The sequence below is a fragment of the Balaenoptera physalus genome, assembly GCF_965194825.1.
Source record: "Balaenoptera physalus genome assembly, chromosome: 18".
Classification (NCBI taxonomy): domain Eukaryota; kingdom Metazoa; phylum Chordata; class Mammalia; order Artiodactyla; family Balaenopteridae; genus Balaenoptera; species Balaenoptera physalus.
In genome coordinates this window covers 71384783-71408153 of record NC_138899.1, presented here as the reverse complement: position 1 = coordinate 71408153, position 23371 = coordinate 71384783, and the positions used below count along the sequence as shown (strand labels likewise).

Genomic DNA, 23371 nt, shown 5'->3' with positions numbered 1-23371 from the left:
CTGAGCTGTACTCTTCACAGAATAATCACAGCTAAGACTTCTGAGTCACCTGTGTCTAATACATATTTAATATCCTCTTTATATAGAGAAAAATATGGATGGAATATCATTATTATAAAGCCCAACAGTTCAAAAGTTCTCTTTTAACAAATGTGGGTAGACCTTTTGAGCTTTACTTCAAACAGCGCAACACTAAGAAAATACATTTGGGCAACCTCAATATGAGTCTTTTTACATCTCTGTACTCCTTCCTTCTCCCAAGCCCTCTTCTTTACAGCAAGGACTATCTCTCTCTTCTGGGGATGTTTCTGATGTGTGGGGATACAGAAGCAATGGGGGGAAGCCACGGGCAGGGCTTGTGAGGGAAGTGATTGACAGGCATTGCTTCACGAGGTTGCAGTGACAGGGAAGGCTGAAAACAACTGTCTACCACCTGCCCCCTCTTCTTGTTCCAGCTCTGCGGTTCCTTAGTGCTGCTCTCCTGTTTTCTTCCATCTTCTCTTAATTTTTACGTACTTGGTTGGTAATATGGCATTTCATTTGGGCTTTCATGAATGGATATTTCGCTTACATATCACCTTCTCATATATTACCTAAGTCCCTTAGCTTCCTGGGGTTATTGTACCCTTTAAGATTGAACTCAAACTGGTTTATATCCATAACATATGTTGGGGGAACCTAGCATCATGTCCATGAACTCCAGGGATTCATGGGGTCTTAATTTCCTCCCAGCCACCCTGGCTTTGAGTCTCCACTGCTGCTGAGTCCTCCATCTCTGTGAGCGCCCCACCTCTAGGATGTGCTTTCCTTTTCACACCGTGTTGACCTGCTGGGCACCCCCCACCCCTCTATTCTCCTCTCCTCCCTGAATTTCCACAGACACAAGGCTGGGGGGTTAAGTAAACTTTGCCAAAATGCTTGGAAGTTGGAGGGAAAGCCCTATAATTAAAAGGCCTTCAGCTGTGCTCTGTGACCAGGTCTTTCTCATGGAGAATATTTCCACTTCATCCCCTGGTTATCTCATGAAGCTCCTCTCTGTGCTGCACCTTGGCTGTCTCTCAAAAGACAACAAAAGGCTCCCAGGGTATTACGTTGAACAATTGTCTATAGCCCCTTCCTAAACCAAATTCCAAGTGACTTTAGGTACACACGGACAATACAGTACTTTACTATATCAGAGGTTTCTCTTCTAGAACTATTTGTGCCTGTTTAAGCAGCACAAAGCCTTGATAAGGCAGTGTTTCCTTACTCTTGATCAGCTCAAATGCTTTGGTAGGACTGTCTTCTTTGAATATGGACATTGTCATTGCTACCAATAGCCACTCATCTCCGCCACACCAACATTCGCAGCAGGAGTGGCTACAGTCATTTTGTTTTCATTGCTGTTTTGAAAAACATTTTTATTTCTCATACAGATAAATATGAAACCTCAGATAGAGAAGAATTGGTGAAAAGCATTTCAGGTGGTTAGAATAAGTTGCCATAGTCCAGACATGGAGGCAAGGATGCTGGAATAATTCTGTAGAAGCAACCCAACTTGTGCTTAGGAGCCCATGGCTTGGAGGTGATCGGGGGAGAAGAGTCTGGAAAGGTACACCAGATCACGGTAAGGAGAACCCTGGATAAAAAGCATTTGAACTTTTCTTTGTGAGTGATCCCTATCACTCACAAAACCAATGATCACTCAAGCCAAAGACAGTTTTTCAGTAGAAACTTTTCCATCTTTACTGTTTTTGCTTTAGGGAAATATTGCATGAGTAGGATGGAGTCAACCAGTGTGGCCAAGTGGGGAAAGAGAGATAGAAAAATACATAAAAAGACTATTGCAGAAATTTCTTTGTATGCATTGTGTGTATAATAAATACAGAATTGAAGCAGTTTATTTTAATACCTCAGTTATGTGCTGGGCACCTATAAAGGACTATATAGGGCACCTATAAAGGCCTGTTTGGTTTATTGTTTCAGTGAATTGAGGAATAATATCCTGTGGGTTGAAAAAGTCATTGCTATTATTTTTGGTGGCAATTCTCAAAAAAACTGGTAAGAAATTTAGGAATTAGAAAGATCTTTTCCACTTATATATGGCAATCAAAATACTTTGGTATTTTCTACACGGTATTAAATTTGACTTCAACAGAAATAAGGGGCACATTTGCAAGTGATTGTATGGCAGTTATAGAGTGGCTGTCCGAGCCCCTCAAGGAGGCCACAGCCAATACAAAGATCAGAATTGACTTTCCATTAGAACTGTCTCCCGACAAATGTCACAACCCTGAGTGTTGTGAGTGGTGAAATTGTCTTCCAGAAGAATGGAATTCACTCAATTCAATGTCACCTGCTCCATCCAGAAGTCAGCCTCCAAATTCATTGTGCATGTGTAGTCGAGTTTGGGGAGATGGGGAACCACATGGGATTATAGAAAGTGCTCACTTTCTACTTCACACTTTTCTATATTGTTTTCATTTCTTCATGTGCATAGATTGATTTTATAGTAAACATAATATCAAAATAAATAAACAAAACATGTCATCACCGGGCACAACGTTATTCCTACTGCTTAATGGTGACTTGGCTAGGGCATCTAAAATTAAGTTGAGAAACTAAAGTGTAACAGCTGTTTCAGACTTCTGCTTCAATTCTGTTGAACTATTTGGAAGTGGAGTGGAGGTGCATAGGAACTAAGGGAAATTACATCTAATACAGCATTTGGAGCTTCAGTCTATATTATTTGGTCTATTTCATCTCTCTCAAGAGACCACCTGCTAAGATAAATCAACTTTAGTAATTTAATACAATTAGGATGAAGTCAGAGTTAGAGCTGCCTTGTGACAAATTCTCCTTCAGCATCAGAGAGTGTTGAATCTACACATTGGGTTCTGGTCCACACATTGAACCCTAGAAAAGAAGAAACAGAGAGAGGCATAGTCACTAGATATGAGGGAAGGTACCTTTACTACGTACTTGTTTTTAAAGAGTGCCCTATAGCAAGGCCTTTTTTTAAAAATAAATTTATTTATTTATTTTTGGATGTGTTGGGTCTTAGTTTCTGTGCAAGGGCTTTCTCCAGTTGCGGCGAGCGGGGGCCACTCTTCATCGCGGTGCGCAGGCCTCTCACTGTTGCGGCCTCTCCCGTTGCGGAGCACAGGCTCCAGACGCGCAGGCTCAGTAGTTGTGGCTCACGGGCCTAGCCACTCCGCGGCATGTGGGATCTTCCCAGACTGGGGCACGAACCCGTGTCCCCTGCATTGGCAGGCGGATTCCTAACCACTGCGCCACCAGGGAAGCCCTACGTATTTGTTTTTATCCAAGCCCTGTGATAGGGCTTTACTTATGTTAACAAATTAATACCCACTAATATTCATTGTATAGATGAAGAACCAGGTTCAGAGAGGTTGGGTAACTTACCAAAAATTAGGCACTAAGTGATGGAATCATTTCTTAGAATCCTTTTTGTTTCTAAAGTCTTGTTTCCCCCCCATACAATATTTTCCTCCTTGGTTAAGGTATAATCCATTGTGATTTATCTGAAGTAACTGCGTGTGTATAGCCCAGAAAAGGCAGAGCCAAGATGGTGGGCACTGCATCCAGAAGTTCCCTTTCCTGCCAAAGCTCAACTTGGCAAAATTATTCCTAGAGGTTGGACTTCAGGATGATAAAACAGTCACCAAGTGGGGTTTATTTATTTATCTTTAGTGAACTGGTGCAATTGCTCAGACTGAGCAGTAAGTAAACATCCTGCCAGAGAGAGATGCAGATAGGGAGAAGCAGTGAAAACAAGTTCTTAGCTCCTTTAAAATTGTTTGCTGTAATTTTGGTTGGCAGCCCAGTGAGGAAGCTCTTTTCCTGTCAAGTTCTGATTATGATTGCTGTGCAATTGTTTGCCCACCTCTCTGACTCCGAATGCTCACTGCTCTCTGGGTTCAGAAGTAATCACTGTGCTGCATTTAAAGTGAGGAGAATGACTACCAGAAAAATTCCATATGAATTAATATAAGTGAACACCTTCTATCAGCAAAACCGGAGTGTTGAGTTGGTGACTTGCAAATGAAAGGCGAACGAATCGATGTGGTGCACAGAGCAGCCACCCAACTAATGCTCAGTAAGAATGTGCTTTCCTCCCGAGTCCTTCTGCTCACAGCCCTCACTCCACGTTTCCTGGATGACTGACTCAGCCTTGGTTCCACAGTGGCCTGGTCTCCATTGCCAGGGTAGAGATGTGTGCCAATCATTGTACCTCGAGAGAATGGAGATGAAAGTGTTTTTCTCCTAAATTACTTGGAAAATTGCCTAAATTTCCTGTTTCATTTTTGCTACAGCAGGCCTGACCTTTAGCTGAGAGGGTCTAACCCACCTAGGCCGTTACTGGGTGACTTCTGCAGGGCCATTTCTAAAATGCCATTTTGTAGTCATTGTTGCCTAGTTTAGTTGCTGGAATATTATGGCTTTGAACTTTCTTAAGTTTCTTCTCACTGAAAAGCCCAAGCTACTTGTCAGATTTCAAAAGGATTCAATATATGCCAAATGGAAAATGGGGAGCATGATGAAAAAATTAGCTGCCCCATATTTAAAAACTTGAATATGCTCAGTTCATATGTGTTTTTCATGTTATGTTTTCTATAACGAGGATCCTTGATCCCCTTAAATAGAAGGGTCCTCCCTAAGGAGAGCAGGATAAGCTTTCAGGTAAGATCCCATTGAAGCTATTGATATTGATTCAGTTGTTATATATGCAAATTTCTAAAGATCTGACACAGTGACTATAATGTATATTGAGTGCCTACTATGTGCCACATGCTCTACTTATTTCACTGAATTTTGAAAGGAATCTTATGGTCAGGCATTTTCCTCATGTTTTTGTAGATGCCTAAGTCTAGACCATATTTCTATTGGTGCAGAGATGGTATCCAATTTATTCACATCTGCATTTCCAGGAGAAAGCACAGGTCTTGCTTATGATAAGTACTTAATGAATGTTTGATGAATTAACTCTGACCCTCTGGATGTTTGTTAACTGTTGAACTGAACTACGGTACTTGAGAAAACTGAGGATCAGAAAAGTTAAGTGATACACCCAGACCGCAAAGTCATTAAATAGTGGGACAAAATTCAAACCGATCCTGGTCCCTTATTTAGGAACCATCTATTCAGACCAAAAATGGTCAAGAACCCCTCCCACAGAACATTTCTCTTGCTTCTCTCAGCACCTCTGTGAGGAGGACCATTACTGATGGATTACCAAGCCTGGGTTTGTTCTCTGGGACACATTGCCTCCCAATTCACAAATCTGGTTCTCCCTGGTGCCGAAGAAGGAACCTTTCCCAGTTTGGGGACCCTCATGGGAGGAGTGACTGATTTATTTTGTTTCTTACAGGAGAGAGGCAGGGAAGGGCACTTATATTCTGTGACAAGGGGATAGTTGGCTGTTGTGTTCTCCCTTCCCTGCCTTTGGCAGACAAAATGATGTGACAGCCCTGAGTACTCAGAAAGATAATCCATGGTGGGATTGAGGCCTTTTCTGGGATTAGCTAAAATCTTCTCCTCTGAAGGAAACAGAATCCTTAAGTCCAAGTGACACCGAGCTGAGCTGTGCATTTGTTTAGGAATTTGATCAAGAAGATGAGAACAGACTAGCCAGGGGGAAAGGCAGCAAATGACAAAAGGCTACAGGAATTTTGGCTCACAGCAAAATGTGTCAGGAGACACAAATGCTTGAAACAAGCAGATTCCAGGGCAAGAGAAAAATCGAGAATGAGGAGGAATGTGGAAGATTAGGTAGTGACTACAAATGTAAATGTTAGTCGATGGAGTTTTTGAAATAACTTAGATCTTCCTATGATTTTCAAACTTAGGTCCTAAATTATCCAAGTTAATATGTATAACTCTGAAAATATTTAATTCTTCTAATGAATTGATTTTATTTTATTTTTTTTTTAAGATTTTTAGAAGTTTCATGTAATGTCTGAAACATTTATATTAACATATTTCCATACATATTTCCATACAAATACAAATATAAGATTTTTAGAAATTTCATGTAATGTCTGAAACATTTATATTAACATATTTCCATACATATTTCCATACAAATACAAATATAAGATTTTTAGAAATTTCATGTAATGTCTGAAACATTTATATTAACATATTTCCATACAAATAACCCAATGAAAGTTTAGTATTAGTTGTTTTGTTTGTTTTTTTATACTGCAGGTTCTTATTAGGCATCAATTTTATACACATCAGTGTATACATGTCAATCCCAATCGCCCAATTCAGCACACCACCATCCCCACCTCACCGCAGTTTTCCCCCCTTGGTGTCCATATGTCCATTCTCTACATCTGTGTCTCAACTTCTGCCCTGCAAACTGGCTCATCTGTACCATTTTTCTAGGTTCCACATACATGCATTAATATACGATATTTGTTTTTCTCTTTCTGACTTACTTCACTCTGTATGACAGTCTCTAGATCCATCCACGTCTCAACAAATGACTCAATTTCGTTCCTTTTTATGGCTGAGTAATATTCCATTGTATATATGTACCACATCTTCTTTATCCATTCGTCTGTTGATGGGCATTTAGGTTGCTTCCATGACCTGGCTATTGTAAATAGTGCTGCAATGAACATTCAGGTGCATGTGTCTTTTTGAATTACGGTTTTCTCTGGGTATATGCCCAGTAGTGGGATTGCTGGGTCATATGGTAATTCTATTTTTAGTTTTTTAAGGAACCTCCATATTGTTCTCCATAGTGGCTGTATCAATTTACATTCCCACCAACTGTGCAAGAGGGTTCCCTTTTCTCCACACCCTCTCCAGCATTTGTTGTTTGTAGATTTTCTGATGATGCCCATTCTAACAGGAGTGAGGTGATACCTCGTTGTAGTTTTGATTTGCATTTCTCTAATAATTAGTGATGTTGAGCATCTTTTCATGTGCTTCGTGGCCGTCTGTATGTCTTCTTTGGAGAAATGTCTATTTAGGTCTTCTGCCCATTTTTGGATTGGGGTGTTTGTTTCTTTGATATTGAGCTGAATGAGCTGTTTATATATTTTGGAGATTAATCCTTTGTCCGTTGATTCATCTGCAAATATTTTCTCCCATTCTGAGGGTTGTCTTTTCGTCTTGTTTATGGTTTCCTTTGCTGTGCAAAAGCTTTGAAGTTTCATTAGGTCCCACTTGTTTATTTTTGTTTTTATTTCCATTACTCTAGGAGGTGGATCAAAAAAGATCTTGCTGTGATTTATGTCAAAGAGTGTTCTTCCTATGTTTTCCTCTAAGAGTTTTATAGTGTAGTGTCCAGTCTTATATTTAGGTCTCTAATCCATTTTGAGTTTATTTTTGTGTATGGTGTTAGGGAGTATTCTAATTTCATTCTTTTACATGTAGCTGTCCAGTTTTCCCAGCACCACTTATTGAAGAGACTGTCTTTTCTCCATTGTATATCTTTGCCTCCTTTGTCATAGATTAGCTGACCATAGGTGCGTGGGTTAATATCTGGGCTTTCTATCTTGTTCCATTGATCTAAGTTTCTGTTTTTGTGCCAGTACCATATTGTCTTGATTACTGTAGCTTTGTAGTATAGTCTGAAGTCAGGGAGTCTGATTCCTCCAGCTCCATTTTTTTGCCTCAAGACTGCTTTGGCTATTCGGGGTCTTTTGTGTCTCCATACAAATTTTAAGATGATTTGTTCTAGCTCTGTAAAAAATGCCATTGGTAATTTGATAGGGATTGCATTGAATCTGTAGATTGCTTTGGGTAGTATACTCATTTTCACAATGTTGATTCTTCCAATCCAAGAACATGGTATATCTCTCCATCTGTTGGTATCATCTTTAATTTCTTTCATCAGTGTCTTATAGTTTTCTGCATACAGGTCTTTTGTCTCCCTAGATAGGTTTATTCCTAGGTATTTTATTCTTTTTGTTGCAATGGTAAATGGGAGTGTTTCCATAATTTCTCTTTCAGATTTTTCATCATTAGTGTATAGGAATGCAAGAGATTTCTGTGCATTAATTTTGTATCCTGCAACTTTACCATATTCATTAATTAGCTCTAGCAGTTTTCTGGTGGCAGTTTTAGGATTCTCTATGTATAGTATCATGTCATCCGCAAACAGTGACAGTTTTACTTCCTCTTTTCCAATTTGTATTCCTTTTATTTCTTTTTCTTCTCTGATTGCCGTGGCTAGGACTTCCAGAACTATGTTGAATAATAATGGTGAGAGTGGACATCCTTGTCTCGTTCCTGATCTTAGAGGAAATGCTTTCAGTTTTTCACCATTGAGAATGATGTTTGCTGTGGGTTTGTCATATATAGCCTTTATTATGTTGAGGTAGGTTCCCTCTATGCCCACTTTCTGGAGAGTTTTTATCAGAAATGGGTGTTGAATTTTGTCAAAAGCTTTTTCTGCATCTATTGAGATGATCATATGGTTTTTATTCTTCAATTTGTTAATATGGTGTATCACATTGATTGATTTGCGTATATTGAAGAATCCTTGCATCCCTGGGATAAATCCCACTTGATCGTGGTGTATGATCGTTTTAATGTGTTGTTGGATTCTGTTTGCTAGTATTTTGTTGAGGATTTTTGCATCTATATTCATCAGTGATATTGGTCTGTAATTTTCTTTTTTTGTAGTGTCTTTGTCTGGTTTTGGTATCAGGGTGATGGTGGCCTCATAGAATGAGTTTGGGAGTGTTCCTTCCTCTGCAATTTTTTGGAAGAGCTTGAGAAGGATGGGTGTTAGCTCTTCTCTAAATGTTTGATAGAATTCACCTGTGAAGCCATCTGGTCCTGGACTTTTGTTTGTTGGAAGATTTTTAATCACAGTTTCAATTTCATTACTTGTGATTGGTCTGTTCATATTTTCTGTTTCTTCCTGATTCAGTCTTGGAAGGTTATACCTTTCTAAGAATTTGTCCATTTCTTCCAGGTTGTCCATTTTATTGGCATAAAGTTGCTTGTAGTAGTCTCTTAGGATGTTTTGTATTTCTGCGGTGTCTGTTGTAACTTCTCCTTTTTCATTTCTGATTTTATTGATTTGAGTCCTCTCCCTCTTTTTCTTGATGAGTCTGGCTAATGGCTTATCAATTTTGTTTATCTTCTCAAAGAACCAACTTTTAGTTTTGTTGATCTTTGCTATTGTTTTCTTTGTTTCTATTTCATTTATTTCTGCTCTGATCTTTATGATTTCTTTCCTTCTGCTAACTTTGGGTTTTGTTTGTTCTTCTTTCTCTAGTTTCTTTAGGTGTAAGGTTAGATTGTTCACTTGAGATTTTTCTTGTTTCTTTAGGTAGGCTTGTATAGCTATAAACTTCCCTCTTAGAACCGCTTTTGCTGCATCCCATAGGTTTTGGGTCGTCGTGTTTTCATTGTCATTTGTCTCTAGGTATTTTTTTATTTCCTCTTTGATTTCTTCAGTGATCTCTTGGTTATTTAGTAACGTATTGTTTAGCCTCCATGTGTTTGTCTTTTTTACGTTTTTTTCCCTGTAATTCATTTCTAATCTCATAGCGTTGTGGTCAGAAAAGATGGTTGGTATGATTTCAATTTTCTTAAATTTACTGAGGCTTGATTTGTGACCCAAGATGTGATCTATCCTGGAGAATGTTCCGTGCGCACTTGAGAAGAACGTGTAATCTGCTGTTTTTGGATGGAATGTCCTATATATATCAATTAAATCTATCTGGTCTGTTGTGTCATTTAAAGCTTCTGTTTCCTTATTTATTTTCATTTTGGATGATCTGTCCATTGGTGTAAGTGAAGTGTTAAAGTCCCCCACTATTATTGTGTTACTGTCGATTTCCTCTTTTATAGCTGTTAGCAGTTGCCTTATGTATTGAGGTGCTCCTATGTTGGGTGCATATATATTTATAATTGTTATATCTTCTTCTTGGATTGATCCCTGGATCATTATGTAGTGTCCTTCCTTGTCTCTTGTAACATTCTTTATTTTAAAGTCTATTTTATCTGATATGAGTATAGCTACTCCAGCTTTCTTTTGATTTCCATTTGCATGGAATATCTTTTTCCATCCCCTCACTTTCAGTCTGTATGTGTCCCTAGGTCTAAAGTGGGTCTCTTGTAGACAGCATATATATGAGTCTTGTTTTTGTATCCATTCAGCCAGTCTATGTCTTTTGGTTGGGGCGTTTAATCCATTCACGTTTAAGGTAATTATCGATATGTATGTTCCTATGACCATTTTCTTAATTGTTTTGGGTTTGTTTTTGTAGGTCCTTTTCTTCTCTTGTGTTTCCCACTTAGAGAAGTTCCTTTAGCATTTGTTGTAGAGCTGGTTTGGTGGTGCTGAATTCTCTTAGCTTTTGCTTGTCTGTAAAGCTTTTGATTTCTCCATCAAATCTCAATGAGATCCTTGCCGGGTAGAGTAATTTTGGTTGTAGGTTCTTCCCTTTCATCACTTTAAGTATATCATGCCACTCCCTTCTGGCTTGCAGAGTTTCTGCTGAGAAATCAGCTGTTAACCTTATGGGAGTTCCCTTGTATGTTATTTGTCGTTTTTCCCTTGCTGCTTTCAATAATTTTTCTTTGTCTTTAATTTTTGCCACTTTGATTACTATGTGTCTCGGCGTGTTTCTCCTTGGGTTTATTCTGTATGGGACTCTCTGCGCTTCCTGGACTTGGGTGGCTATTTCCTTTCCCATGTTAGGGAAGTTTTCGACTATAATCTCTTCAGATATTTTCTCTGGTCCTTTCTCTCTCTCTTCTCCTTCTGGGACCCCTATAATGCGAATGTTGTTGCGTTTAATGTTGTCCCAGAGGTCTCTTAGGCTGTCTTCCTTTCTTTTCATTCTTTTTTCTTTAGTCTGTTCCGCAGCAGTGAATTCCACCATTCTGTCTTCCAGGTCACTTATCCGTTCTTCTGCCTCAGTTATTCTGCTATTGATTCCTTCTAGTGTAGTTTTCATTTCAGTTATTGTATTGGTCATCTCTGTTTGTTTGTTCTTTAATTCTTCTAGGTCTTTGTTAATCATTTCTTGCATCTTCTCAATCTTTGCCTCCATTCTTATTCCGAGGTCCTGGATCATCTTCACTATCATTGTTCTGAATTCTTTTTCTGGAAGGTTGCCTATCTCCACTTCATTTAGTTGTTTTTCTGGGGTTTTTTCTTGTTCCTTCATCTGGTACATAGCCCTCTGCCTTTTCATCTTCTCTATCTTTCTGTAACTGTGGTTTTTGGTCCACAGGCTGCAGGATTGTAGTTTTTCTTGCTTCTGTTGTCTGCCCTCTGGTGGTTGAGGCTATCTAAGAGGCTTGATGGGAGGCTCTGGTGGTCTGAATTGATTTTATTTAAAAATATATAATTGAGGAGAAAATAGAGCTAATAGGTTAAGCTTCTTTACTCTAACATTTGGTTTCTGATCACTGGACCAAAAGACCCATGATTTCGTACTGAATCTTCCCTTGCTTTATAGAAGGTCCTTTGGTCTCTGAACCTCAGCTCCCACACCTGAGATAGTGGTGTAGCACTGTGGAGGCCATGTCTTTGGGTTCTTAACCTGCCTCTAAGCACTACCTACCTGTCTGACCTTGGGCATGTTTCTTAGCTTTTTCTGTGCCTCTGTTTCCCTGTTTCTAAAATTAAAAGGATACTAGTATCTACCTCATTGTTTATCTGTAAGAATGTCATGATCCTCACAACACATAAAGCATGTTGACCAGGGCATGGCACAACAAATGTGTTATAACAGGGAGATGAGGGCTAATGTTGCTCCATCCCCCAGTTGTTGTGAGGATCAATCAACTGAAAGAATGCATTTTGAGAACCTTAAGTGGGTATGTAATGTACATATGTGCTTAGGTAAATGAGAAGCATTCATGTCATTATCAAGTAATTTTGTGTTTTTTGTCTGCTTGCTGATTTTCCTCAAATTGCTTGATGAATGTGCAATTCTCCCTAAAGAAATAGGGCTCTCATGTCAGGATCTCCGTTTAGAATTTCTTTTGTATTCTTTAACATCATTCGACAATGTTTGTAACATTTGGCTGTTTTCCAAAGCCCTTTCAGAGACATCTCAGTCGCTCCATGTGGCAACCCTTGTATGGTATGTGTTGTAACTCTCCCTTCACAGGTGAAGGAACTGGAGCTCAAGGTGACTTTTTCGGCATCCTGAGGAGGGAGGGAGATGTATAAGAGGCAGATCTATGTTATGAACCTAGACCTTTCCATTCCATAGTCCATGTTCTCCCCACCTTCAGGGCTGCCTCTTGTAAGTGCTTACCTACCCAGCACTCAAGAGTCCACTCAACGTGGACCACACACGGGGCTGGTCTGCTCCGGAGCACTTTCCTCAGCCAGGCAGGAGTCTAGACCCACCGTGTGACTGAATGGGGGAGCCTCCCTGAGCCCCTCATTCCCTGCCGCCTGTTTTCCTAGTCTAGCTGGGGCTGACCCTGGTGCTCATCTCCCACAGGCGCTGCGCACAGTCACGTGGGACAGCCCAGTAAAGGTCACGGACTCAGACAGCAGCTTCACCAGCCTCGTTTTAAAAACTCCCACTTTGCTGAATTATTGCAATAATTGCGTCGCCATCTATGCTGTGTGAGGTTGCCCTCCGAGGGCAGAAGGTCAGCAGCTAATCAGCTGTCCTCTGCCCCTCAGAGAGATCTGAGCAACCTGCCGCCGCAGCTTGGAGCCGCCCGCCCTCAGTGCTAGGCCTCCGTCTGCCCATCTGTATTCCTGTCCAGGCCAGCGCAGCTCGCCAGAGGCGAGGGTCAGGACGCTCCCGCGCTCTCAAATCACTCCACAGCAATACTCTTTATAGATCCTATTATTGTCAGTAGAAAACCATTTTGAAGCTTGTATGTGATTAGGGCATATGGCCAGCTGGAGGCATTTGAAAAAAATATCTTTTAACATTTCCTTTTATTGAGTTTGGAGAATCTGTGGTTTAATGCAGAGTTTCATACTGCAATTGAATACAGCAAAACTTGGAAGAAAGCTTTTTTAAAGCAACAGTTGAATTGTGTAACGCTTTGATTAAATAGTTGTTAGTGAGTCACATTTCCTTGCACTCATCAAGGGCTTTTCTCTAACAGCGCTAATTCTCACCTTTGACTTCATTATTTTATGAAGTAAGACAGAAGGCAAAATGAAATACAATTTAACAAGTTTTTTACTCATCCAATATGCAAAAAGAGAAACCTAGAGGATGTACAAAAAATAAGCCGGCATACTGCCAAGCTTTCTAGGCATGAGGTTTTTTAAGATCTAAAGTCACTGGTTATAAAATTAATAAATTGGTTTTCTGATTAAAATATAACCAACCTTCAAAACGATTTCTCCTCTTTATCCCTGAGACACTCATGCATGCTGTGTGCATAAGGCAATGAATCAGGAACTTCCCAGTGATAGTGTGTTGTTTCTCCTGTTCTTATAATGAAAGGATATTTAACAGTGTATTGTTATATCACTCATTGTGTTTATGATTTTGTCTCCTCTTTTCTGGAAACTCAATTGCACAGTTCTAGAGGGCAGAGATCATGTGTTTGGTGTCTTCCATATTCCCCCTGCTTTGATTGTAACAGGAATGTATCTCACATGTAGGAGATGGGAGAAAGGCAGAGGGATTCTAAGCCAGAAAGGTTCTAATATATAAAATACAAAAATATGTGGCTTATATTGAAACACAGCTATTTGGTACTTCAACATACGGGATGAGTACTATGTAAGGTTTTTGAAACAGGAAATGGAAAAAAAAAAAAAAACTAGAGAAAGAGGGTCTATTTTTTTCTATGGGATCCCCAGAGGCAGTTGATCTAGAAGATATTTCTTCCCATCTGTGGTGAGACTGCTAGCTATTTACAAGAATCTGTTTCCTCTCCTTCCCAGCACTCAGCTAGAACTCATTTTCCAGTTGCCCTTACAGTTTGGTGTGACCAAATTATATTTACAGTGAATGGAATATGAGGAGAAGTGACATTTGTCCTATCTAGGCCTGGCATAAAAATCTACCACACATGCTCTTCCATATTCTTCCCATTTTTGCTGACTTTGAAAGACATCTGTCAGAGGTGACAGTCATTACTAGCCTGGTGCCCTGAATGCCTGTGTGGAACAAACTGCCCCCACTGACATGAACCACCCTGAGCCACCTGACCTATCACATAAATGAGAAGTCTCTGTTATTTGGAGGCATTACATGTTGGGCCTGTTTGTTACTGCAGTTTCACATACCCTAATACACTTACAACTGTTGGGTCAGGATAAATGCTTCATCTAGCTGAAAACTGAGAGCTCATTGGAATAGGACTCTCAGCAACATTGGTAGGGCACATTATTCAGAGAGACAAATCAGGCAGTGCTGATGTGATACTAAAGGTTCTGGCCTAGATAACTAATAAGAACCCACTGTATGGCATAGGGAACTCTACTCAATTCTCTGTAATGACCTATATGGGGATAGAATCTAAAAAAGAGTGGATATATGTATAACTGATTCGCTTTGCTGTACAGCAAAAACTAACACAACATTGTAAATCAACTCTACTCCAATAAAAATTAATTAAAAAAAATAAATGTTCTGCCTTTACTGCAGCATTTCTCAAAGTGCTATTCAACAGACATCCAAAACAGGCTCAGTGGGCCGTAGAATCTGCCAAAGACTCACTGCCAAGTTAATGATGATGGTTGGAAAAAGCAACACTCTAGACTTCAGTGAGAAGAACAAAATGCTCCCGAATGAATATATGAGCTATTTGGGATTCTGCAGGGAATGGGAAATGATTTGGGAAGCTCAGAGCACTAATGACACTTCTGTGTGTATATGTGTCAGTGTGTGAGTGTATGTATGTGGATTTTCAAAGCCTTAGACTTCTTTCCCTTATCTTTTATTACCACTGCTTTTGATACCAGACCTTTGTGATGGCTTTCCCCCAAGTAGGTATGCCTAAGGGAAGCAAGGGTTGCATATTAACTACATCCAGTAAAAGCAGAAGGTAGGACCCAAGGAGATTATGTGCAATTATTTGTTCTTGTTGTTGTTGTTATGGAGGATGTGGAATTTGCATCAACTAAGACTTATTTAGTGCATTTGCTTGTATTTTCCGAAAGTGTCTGAAGTTTTCTGCTTTCTAACTTTGTGCTTTTAAACTAGAGAATTAGTTTTCATCCGAGGCCAAAAATAATGATTTACTGTCATGTCTAGGTTTATTTGGCTAGTTATGAGATCTAGAGACAATGCAAGATTTTCATTTTTATCACTATACATAAAAATCTGATTAGCAAGTACTTTTCAGTGATCTCATTGTCTTTCAGAATCACCTCTGCTTTCTTACATTTGAAATTGTGCTGTAATTTTTAAAGGAGCCTGCCTTGTTTTCGGGCCTCTTTAAAGCTCTCTGCTGGTCTATTGATGGGAAGTTCCCAGGAAAATTTTTTTCTTTTCTTCTGATTGGCTAAAGAAATGAGTGAGGCTTTCTGATGTGCACATGTGTGTGTTAATCCTAAGATTTATTGTCTAATTGAAAAGTCAAAAACAAGGCTGAGAGAGTGTTCGTTTCTTTTTATTTATTTTTGGCTGTGTTGGGTCTTTCATTTCTGTGCGAGGGCTTTCTCTAGTTGCGACGAGTGGGGGCCACTCTTCATCGCCGTGCGCGGGCCTCTCACTATCGCAGCCTCTCTTGTTGCGGAGCACAGGCTCCAGACGCGCAGGCTCCAGACGCGCAGGCTCCAGACGCACAGGCTCAGTAATTGTGGCTCATGGGCCTACATGCTCCGCGGCATGTGGGATCTTCCCAGACCAGGGCTCGAACCTGTGCCCCCTGCATTGGCAGGCAGACTCTCAACCACTGCGCCACCAGGGATACCCTCGTCTCTTTTTCTATTTGAGCTAGGTATCTAAGAGTAATTAAGTAGCTGGTAGATCTGGCAGCACCATGCTTACTTTTCTGCCTGCAATAATTGGACCCGAGTAGAAGCTGATCCCTTAGAAGGCTCGTGAGCTTCTCTGCCAGAGGACCTGCAACTTGTTCACTGTACATATAAGCATTTACATAGGTTGCTGCATTTATGTATGATATTTTCCTGGTCTGTGTACAGGTTTGAGTTTGCAGCCCTGGGTTTAATTGTTAAACTGTGACTTTGTATTTCTAAATGCATATAATTGAGAAAACAATTAGTATAAACCTGATATCTGAAGGAGATTTTAATTAGTTATTCATATATTTCAGGTGGCTCAACACCAGAAAAGAAAGCTCTATGCCATTCATTTATGAAAGAGAATGTAAAAATTCAACATAAAATATTAACCATGTATTAAAAGACCAAAGAGTGTTTAGTCAAACATTGCAAGAAACAGTAACATGAGAAATATATTCTAATTCGTTATATTAACAGATGAAAAGAGGAAAAATAAATCTAATCATTTTAATAGATGCTAAAAAGGAATTTGACAAAATTTAATACCTATTCATGATTTCAAAAACAAACAAAAAAATCTTCTCATATTAGTATAGAAGAAAATTTGTTTAATTCCAGAAAAAATATGTGCCAGAAATCCAGGCCTTAATGGTGAAATGGTAGGTGTGTTCCCATTAGGTTCAAAAGTAAGATAAGGAAGCTTGCTGCCATTGCCAGTGTTCAATGTTGTGTGGAAAGTCCTAGCTGGTGCAATAAAGTAAAGAAGTATGTGTATAAATATGGGCAAGAAGGAGAAAAACTCATTGAATGGGATATGCAGTCTACCTAGAAAAGGAATAAAATCAACTAGCAACATCTTAAAACTATGTTTAGCAAGGTGGCCAGATACACCAATGAATAATGAGTTCATCAGGCATGCTTATGTGATGTGTAATGAAACTTTAGTAAAAACCCTTGAACAACTTGAACAATGAGATTAGAGAGTTCCTGGACTGGTGAACAGAGAGGACATGGAAGCTCTGCGTCTCCTTCCTTACCCTGCCCTATGCTTCTCTTCCATTTGCCTATTCCTGAATTATATCCTTTATAATAAAAATATAATCAGAAGTATAGTGCTTTCCTGAATTCTGGGAGTCATTCTAGTGAATTATCAAACCTGGAGGGGGTAGTTGTAGGAACCCCTGAAAATGCAGTCAGCGGGGCAGAAGTGTGGGTAGCCTGGAGACCCCATTTGCAGCTGGTGTCTGAAGGAGGGCCAGTCTTATGGGACTGAGCCCTTGATCTATGGGATGTGTGCTAACTCCAGGTAGTTAGTGTTAGAATTGAAATGAACTGTAGGACACTCAATTGGTGTTCAGAGAATTGGAGAATTGTTTGTTGTTGGAAAGACACAATAATGATTAACAAAAAATCGTCAGTAATTATAGAGGAAAAAATGTTAAGTTGGCATGTATAAAAAATTGAGCACGCTTATAGGCATGCAAAAATAAAATATTGGGAGTTGAGACAGCTCTCATAAAAAAGAGCTCCCTCAGAATGTCACAATCAAACTATCGTGTGCTCATTTTTGCAGTCATTATACAGTCTTCATCAAGGTCACTTGTGAGCACAGAGCACAGCATATTTTTTTATTTTTGAGAGGTGTGGTCCCAGAAACTTATTTATTTCATGAAAGAAACCCTATCTCACATACAAGATTACTGCCATATACTTATGAAGAAGTAAATCAGGACTTGTTAGCATATAGGGGCTGAAGAGAAGACATTATAAAGAAGAAAAGGAATCATTATAACTAGAAAAATTTAATTATTAAAATGCTATAATATTATGTAAATATTGTCTGGAATAAACAGAAAGAACATATGCACATGAGCATATCCATCTTCATACATGTGTACATACACATGAGCAAAGAATCACTCTGGAAAGACTCACAGGAGACACAATGGCAGCTGGAGTTGGGAGGGTGGGAAACAGTGAAAGTAGAAAAGTAGGAGAGACACATCTTTTATGTATCCTTATACAAAGCATAAGGATTTTTTATTTTTTCCCACTTTACCATGTGCAGGTGTTACCTTAAAATTAAATAAAACAGAGAAAAATAAAAGCCTTGTTATTCACATTTTACAAATGAGGAAACTGCAGCTCTAAGTAGTTTGGGGCTTAGTTATAAAACCACATTAGATAGATCATCTTCCAGAGCCCCTGCTATACTTTCAGGCATCAAAATCATAAATCATTCATATCAAAGGTCTGGACCATCAAGGAAACATATATATATTGGATAACAAATAGCAACATGAAGTCCTGAGGTCTTTCTAGGACATTAGGAGAGCTTAGGATTCATGAGACTGTTTTCTCAGCCTGATGAAGAGAAAATGAAATTGCATCATCACACATGCCCATGGAATAATAATTGTTCTTGATAAATAGCCTGGCTTTGGTTCCAGTGGATGGAATCCTGAAGAGAAAGATCTGGTGGTTTTCACACAGCATTTTGCGAGTCTGTCACCTTTGAGGGGGAGGATCTTGTTTGCCTTTTCTATGGACAAGTAATAGGTGTACACACTATACTTGAACTTGTCTTTCCTGTTTCCATAAAATGCAGTAGAGTGCCAGGTACCAGGCTAAAAGTATTTGTTTGATATTCTTATTTTTTGATGATAAATATCGGGTAAAAGTAAAAGTACCTGTATTCATTATGCCGTGCCGCAGGTGAACCAAAAATTCTGTAGTTGGCACATTTCTATCCCTGGGGTATTATATGACAGCTATAAACCTATAAAAGGACTGATTTGCAAAGGAAACACTGACAAGCTTTCAGAATAGCAGTGCAAACGACACCACAAAGATTACAACTCTATGACATGTTTTCCTCTCATAAGATTTAAAGGTTTCAATTAAAAGAAAAAAACCAAAACAACAACCACTTTCCTCTCTTTGCTTGGAATGCTGAGGAAATTCCCACCAGGGCTTGAAATTCAGAAAATAAGTGGACTGCCACTGTCATAAGTGACTAACGAAGACAACAACAGCGAAGACAAAATCCCTGCCTGCCGTAGTGATCTACTTACGCAGCCAGAAGCGGACACAGTCACTTCAGTCACTGGGCCCAAGCCATTTGCCCACGTCAACATCTCATGTTTTCCACAGTTGTTTGCCTGACACTGTAGCCCTTTGTCTCCATAACTGTTCACTCTCCCTCAGCCTACCCCCGGACCCCCTCCCAGCTATGCCTCAGTGCCTTCCCAGATGGACAAGCCCGTGAGGAATTATTTTCCAGGAAAGAAATAACTGCTCCCTTAAGGGCTTTGCAACAAGTGTACCACAAACAGACCAATATTACATCTTAAACCCCAAAGCTTTCTCATTTGACAGCCTTCCTCATCTATTCTTCATCATCAGTGCAATACATACCGAGCACCCACTGCCTGCATCTATTCTGGGGACTTTGCAGAATGAGGACAAGCCTTTCGGTTCTAAAGAAGCAACCAGTGGCACTCGGCCAGATAAAATCTACACGTTGCTGTTTTCTATTTTATGGTATTCTTACCTTCTCATTAATATTTGGGGGTGGATGACTGCTAAATGGAAAAGAAAACTAAGAGAGGAGAAGAACTATTTTGGAAAGTGTGAAAAGGGAAAAAGCAAGCTTTATTTCTAAAATGAAGAAGCACAGAAACTGGGGTAAAGAGGTGTGAGGAGGGTGCTGAAGAACGTTTTTTTATGTCTCAATTTTCTATTAAATTCTCCTTTTGACAAAAAAGAAGTAAACACAAATTGTTCAGCCTTCTCTATCCATTCCCGTAATCCCACTGCCCTGCACGGAGCCCATCCTGGAAGTGGGGAGACCTGATGAGCTTCTGCTGACCCCCAGAGGAGGGTGGCCTGAATTAGGGCAGTGAGGGTAGAGCAAAGAGATGGACGAATAGACATTTATGAGGTAGAATGGCCAGGAGTTTCTAATGATCACGTGGGAAGGGAATCTGGAAAGGAGACAAAAGGCAAATATAATGTCTTAATTTCTGGTTTGGGCAGAGACATGTTGGCTTGCTGGTACAATTCCCTGTGATACTGGGTAAGGGACTCAGAGGAAGGAGAAGGCTGAAGCTGAAGACTTGTTCAGCTTAGGAAATAATACATATGTGGTGTCTAAGGGTAAATTGATCAAGTTTCAAATGTAAAGGTGAGATGATCACGCTCATTTTGTTTACTAAAGAGGAGGGAAGTGGCTTCCTCCCTTCTCTCCCTTCCTTAGGGTGTCTCCTTGAAAATACAGGCGTTCTCATTCAACGTCTGACCTTGGATTTCACAAGGCAAGGTCATGAGCCTTCTGACCTTGGAACTGTAAACACAACCTCCAAGATGAACTTGGAAGTCCCTCAGAAGGTGTATGTGAGACAATCACCCACCAGAGGTGTGTCCTCTTGTCTCCAATGGAGATGAGAAAAATTGTTACTGTTTTTCTCTTTTACTTTTATAAATGAAGTTATGTGAAATTCTCTCCAGACTTGTAGACATATTCCAACTACCTTTGCATGTATGTAAATCTGATAACACTCAATTTTAATTGTTTTCTCTCTCACTTCTGTATTGGTATAAAGGGGTCTTGTGTAGGTAGGATCGTTTTATTTCTCCAGTAGGTAGCCATGAAAAATGTAAGTGGAGATACCCAGAAAGCATTTGATTATACAGATGTGATATTATTAACTTGTAAAGTGTCAGAAATTATCCCTAGAGTGTGAAGAAAAGGAGAGTGGGGTTAGATCCCTGAGGACAGGGACAGACCATGATATTATGCTCACAGAAGAGATGCAGAAGAGTTCACAGAGGAGGGGGAAGGAAGAAGGTCTGGCACCTCTTGTTCACTGTGCTTTCCTGTGCCTAGACACACAATAGTGTTTGTTGAATGAATAAGTGAATATTGTCAGCCATCTCCCCAGCTTGAAGGTGGGAGAAGACACTCATCGGAAGTAGAGGAACATTTTACTAAGGCTTGGTTTGACTTTTTTCGTAGCTCAAGCTGTCACCTTTCCCTGTTAGCCAAGACCTTTCCTCTGTCATTTCTCTGTCAGAGAGACAGAGAGAAGATGACCCCAGTAGGAGGAACTCCACCATCTGATAATCAGCTCTTTCTTCATCCACATACACTGATTGGTGAGGATGCATTCTACCTGCGTTATTCTATCACTCCAATTTATATTCTTCCTATCCACTGTGTATTTTCTAACTCTCTCCTTGAAAAGCATTCTTAGAGTTTTGTCTTTATGTTTTTTAGAAATGTTTTAAGAAATAGAATATTCCCAAACCATAGAGGTTGTTGAATTCTTTTATGTTTTCCTTCCCCTAATATCCTCCTCCCTTTGTTAGAGGGAATCAGTATTAGGAGCTGTGTAATTATAGTTCTTTTAGTTTTCATTGTAGCTTTACTACCTTTACAGTATAACAAATATATGATTAAACTTTATATTAGTGGGTATTTATTAAATGGTATTATTTTGCATGTGACTTCACTTTTTACTCAACATAACAGTTCATGATTTTTTATAGGCAACTAAAATTCATTCATTTCCACTGCTGTATACTATTTCAGTGTATCACAAATTCATCTATTCTCTGCCCAACCAGATTTGAGTTGTGCCCAGTGTTTTTCTACTATGAACAAGGCTGCTGTGGACATTCTTAAATGTGACTTTTGGTGCACATTTGCCAGAATCACATATAGTTAGGAGTAGAATTTCTGATCACAGGGTTCTCAGGCTTTGGATATGTTCACATTTGCAAGATAAGGCCAAACTATTTTTCAACTTGTTGCACTAATTTAATTTTCCCTCGGTGATATATGAGAGCTTCCATTGTTCCACATTTCCACCAATGTATAGCTCTGGCAGATATTTAAATCTTTTCACATTTATTTATCATTTGGACTAAGTAATGGTTTAAAATTCAAGAGGGACAAAAGAGTATAGAGTGAAAAATCTCCTTCTCATATTTAATTCCTCTTTCCAGTGGCAAAGAATATGACTAATTTGTAGTTTACCCTTTGAGATATAATCTATGCATAGCCAAGGAAATGTGTGTGTATATATATTCACCTTTTTTTTACATAAACAGTAGCATATCATACACACTCTTCTGCACCTTGGTTATTCTATTCAATGATAAATGATGAAGATTGTTTCATATTAGTACATAACAAACTCTTACATTAAAACTATCTTAAATTCAGATTTATAGAAAGTTGCAAGGGTAGTATAAAAAAATTCTTATCATTTTACCAAGATTCACCAATGTTTCATATTTTTTACATTTACTTTATAATTCTCTCAAATATTTTTATTATCATTTTTGAGCCATTTGAGAGTAGGTTGCATATGTCATATCCCTTTACCCCTTAATACTTCAGTATGTGTTTTCTGAGAACAAAGTTATTGTACAGTTACCAAAGTCAGAAAATGTAATTTTGATATATTTTTATCTATTATAGAGTCAGTACTCCAATTTAGTGATTGTCCAGAATAGTACTTAAGAGCAGTATTTTTTTTGTTTGTTTTTTTTTCTTTAGAGGATCCAGTCCAGAATGAAAAGTTACATTTAGCTGATTATATCTTTTATTCTCCTTTATTCTGCAGTAATTCCTCAGACTTTATCTTTGATTATGTAGATACTTTTTAAGAATTAGGCCAGATGTCTTATGAAGTGTCTCTTGATTTGGATTTGTATCATAGTTCATGATTTTCACTGGAATGTGACCTAAGTGACATTTTGTCCGTCCTGGGATATCATATTCAGAGACACAGAATGTCTGTTTGTTCCTTATTGGTGATGTTAATTTTGATCATTTGATTAAGGTATTGTATGTTTGCTCCACTGTACAGTTATTAATTTTCCTTTTGTGATTATTAAGTACTTTGTGGGGAGATACTTGACACTGTATTTTTCCCCTAGATTTAGCATCCATTGAGAATTCCTACCTCAGTCAATTTTAACTATGATGTTTGCAAAGTATTGATATGTTTAAAATTCTATCATTTCTCCAATATGTATTAGTCAGCATTATACTATAAGAAAGAGCTTTCCCTTCTCTCTCTCATTAATTAATTCATTCATTATCAGTACCATCTCATGGGTTCTTATTTTATTCACTGGATTGTAATTTGCCACCATTTCCCAGATTTGGCCAGTGGAGCCCCTTAAATCTTTCTTTTGTTTCTCTTTTTATCAATGAATTCATGTATATGCAATAAAATTCTCCCATTTAATTTATACAGGGTATTCATCACCACAATTAAGATTAGAACAGTTCACTTATCCTAAAACACTTTTGTGCCCATTATAGCTGATTCCTTCCCACCAGCTCCAGCTCCTAGCAACCACTGATATGTTGCCTTTTTACAGAAGTTCAAGTAAGTGAAATAAACTTGAATCCAATTTGGTAAAGATTTTTTAAAAATATCCATTGCTAGATTTGCTAACATTTTG

General features: G+C 38.9%; 1 protein-coding gene across 1 annotated transcript in view; it reads left to right on the top strand.

Annotated features, from left to right (window-relative positions):
- RFC3 (replication factor C subunit 3) overlaps nucleotides 1-1606 on the top strand; it is a 161694-nt gene extending 160088 nt beyond the window's left edge. Inside the window, exon 12 of the transcript XR_014256320.1 lies at nucleotides 1416-1606. The gene's annotated coding sequence lies outside the window, so the exon portion shown is untranslated. The remainder of the gene's footprint in view (nucleotides 1-1415) is intronic.
- Nucleotides 1607-23371: the final 21765 nt, after the last annotated feature.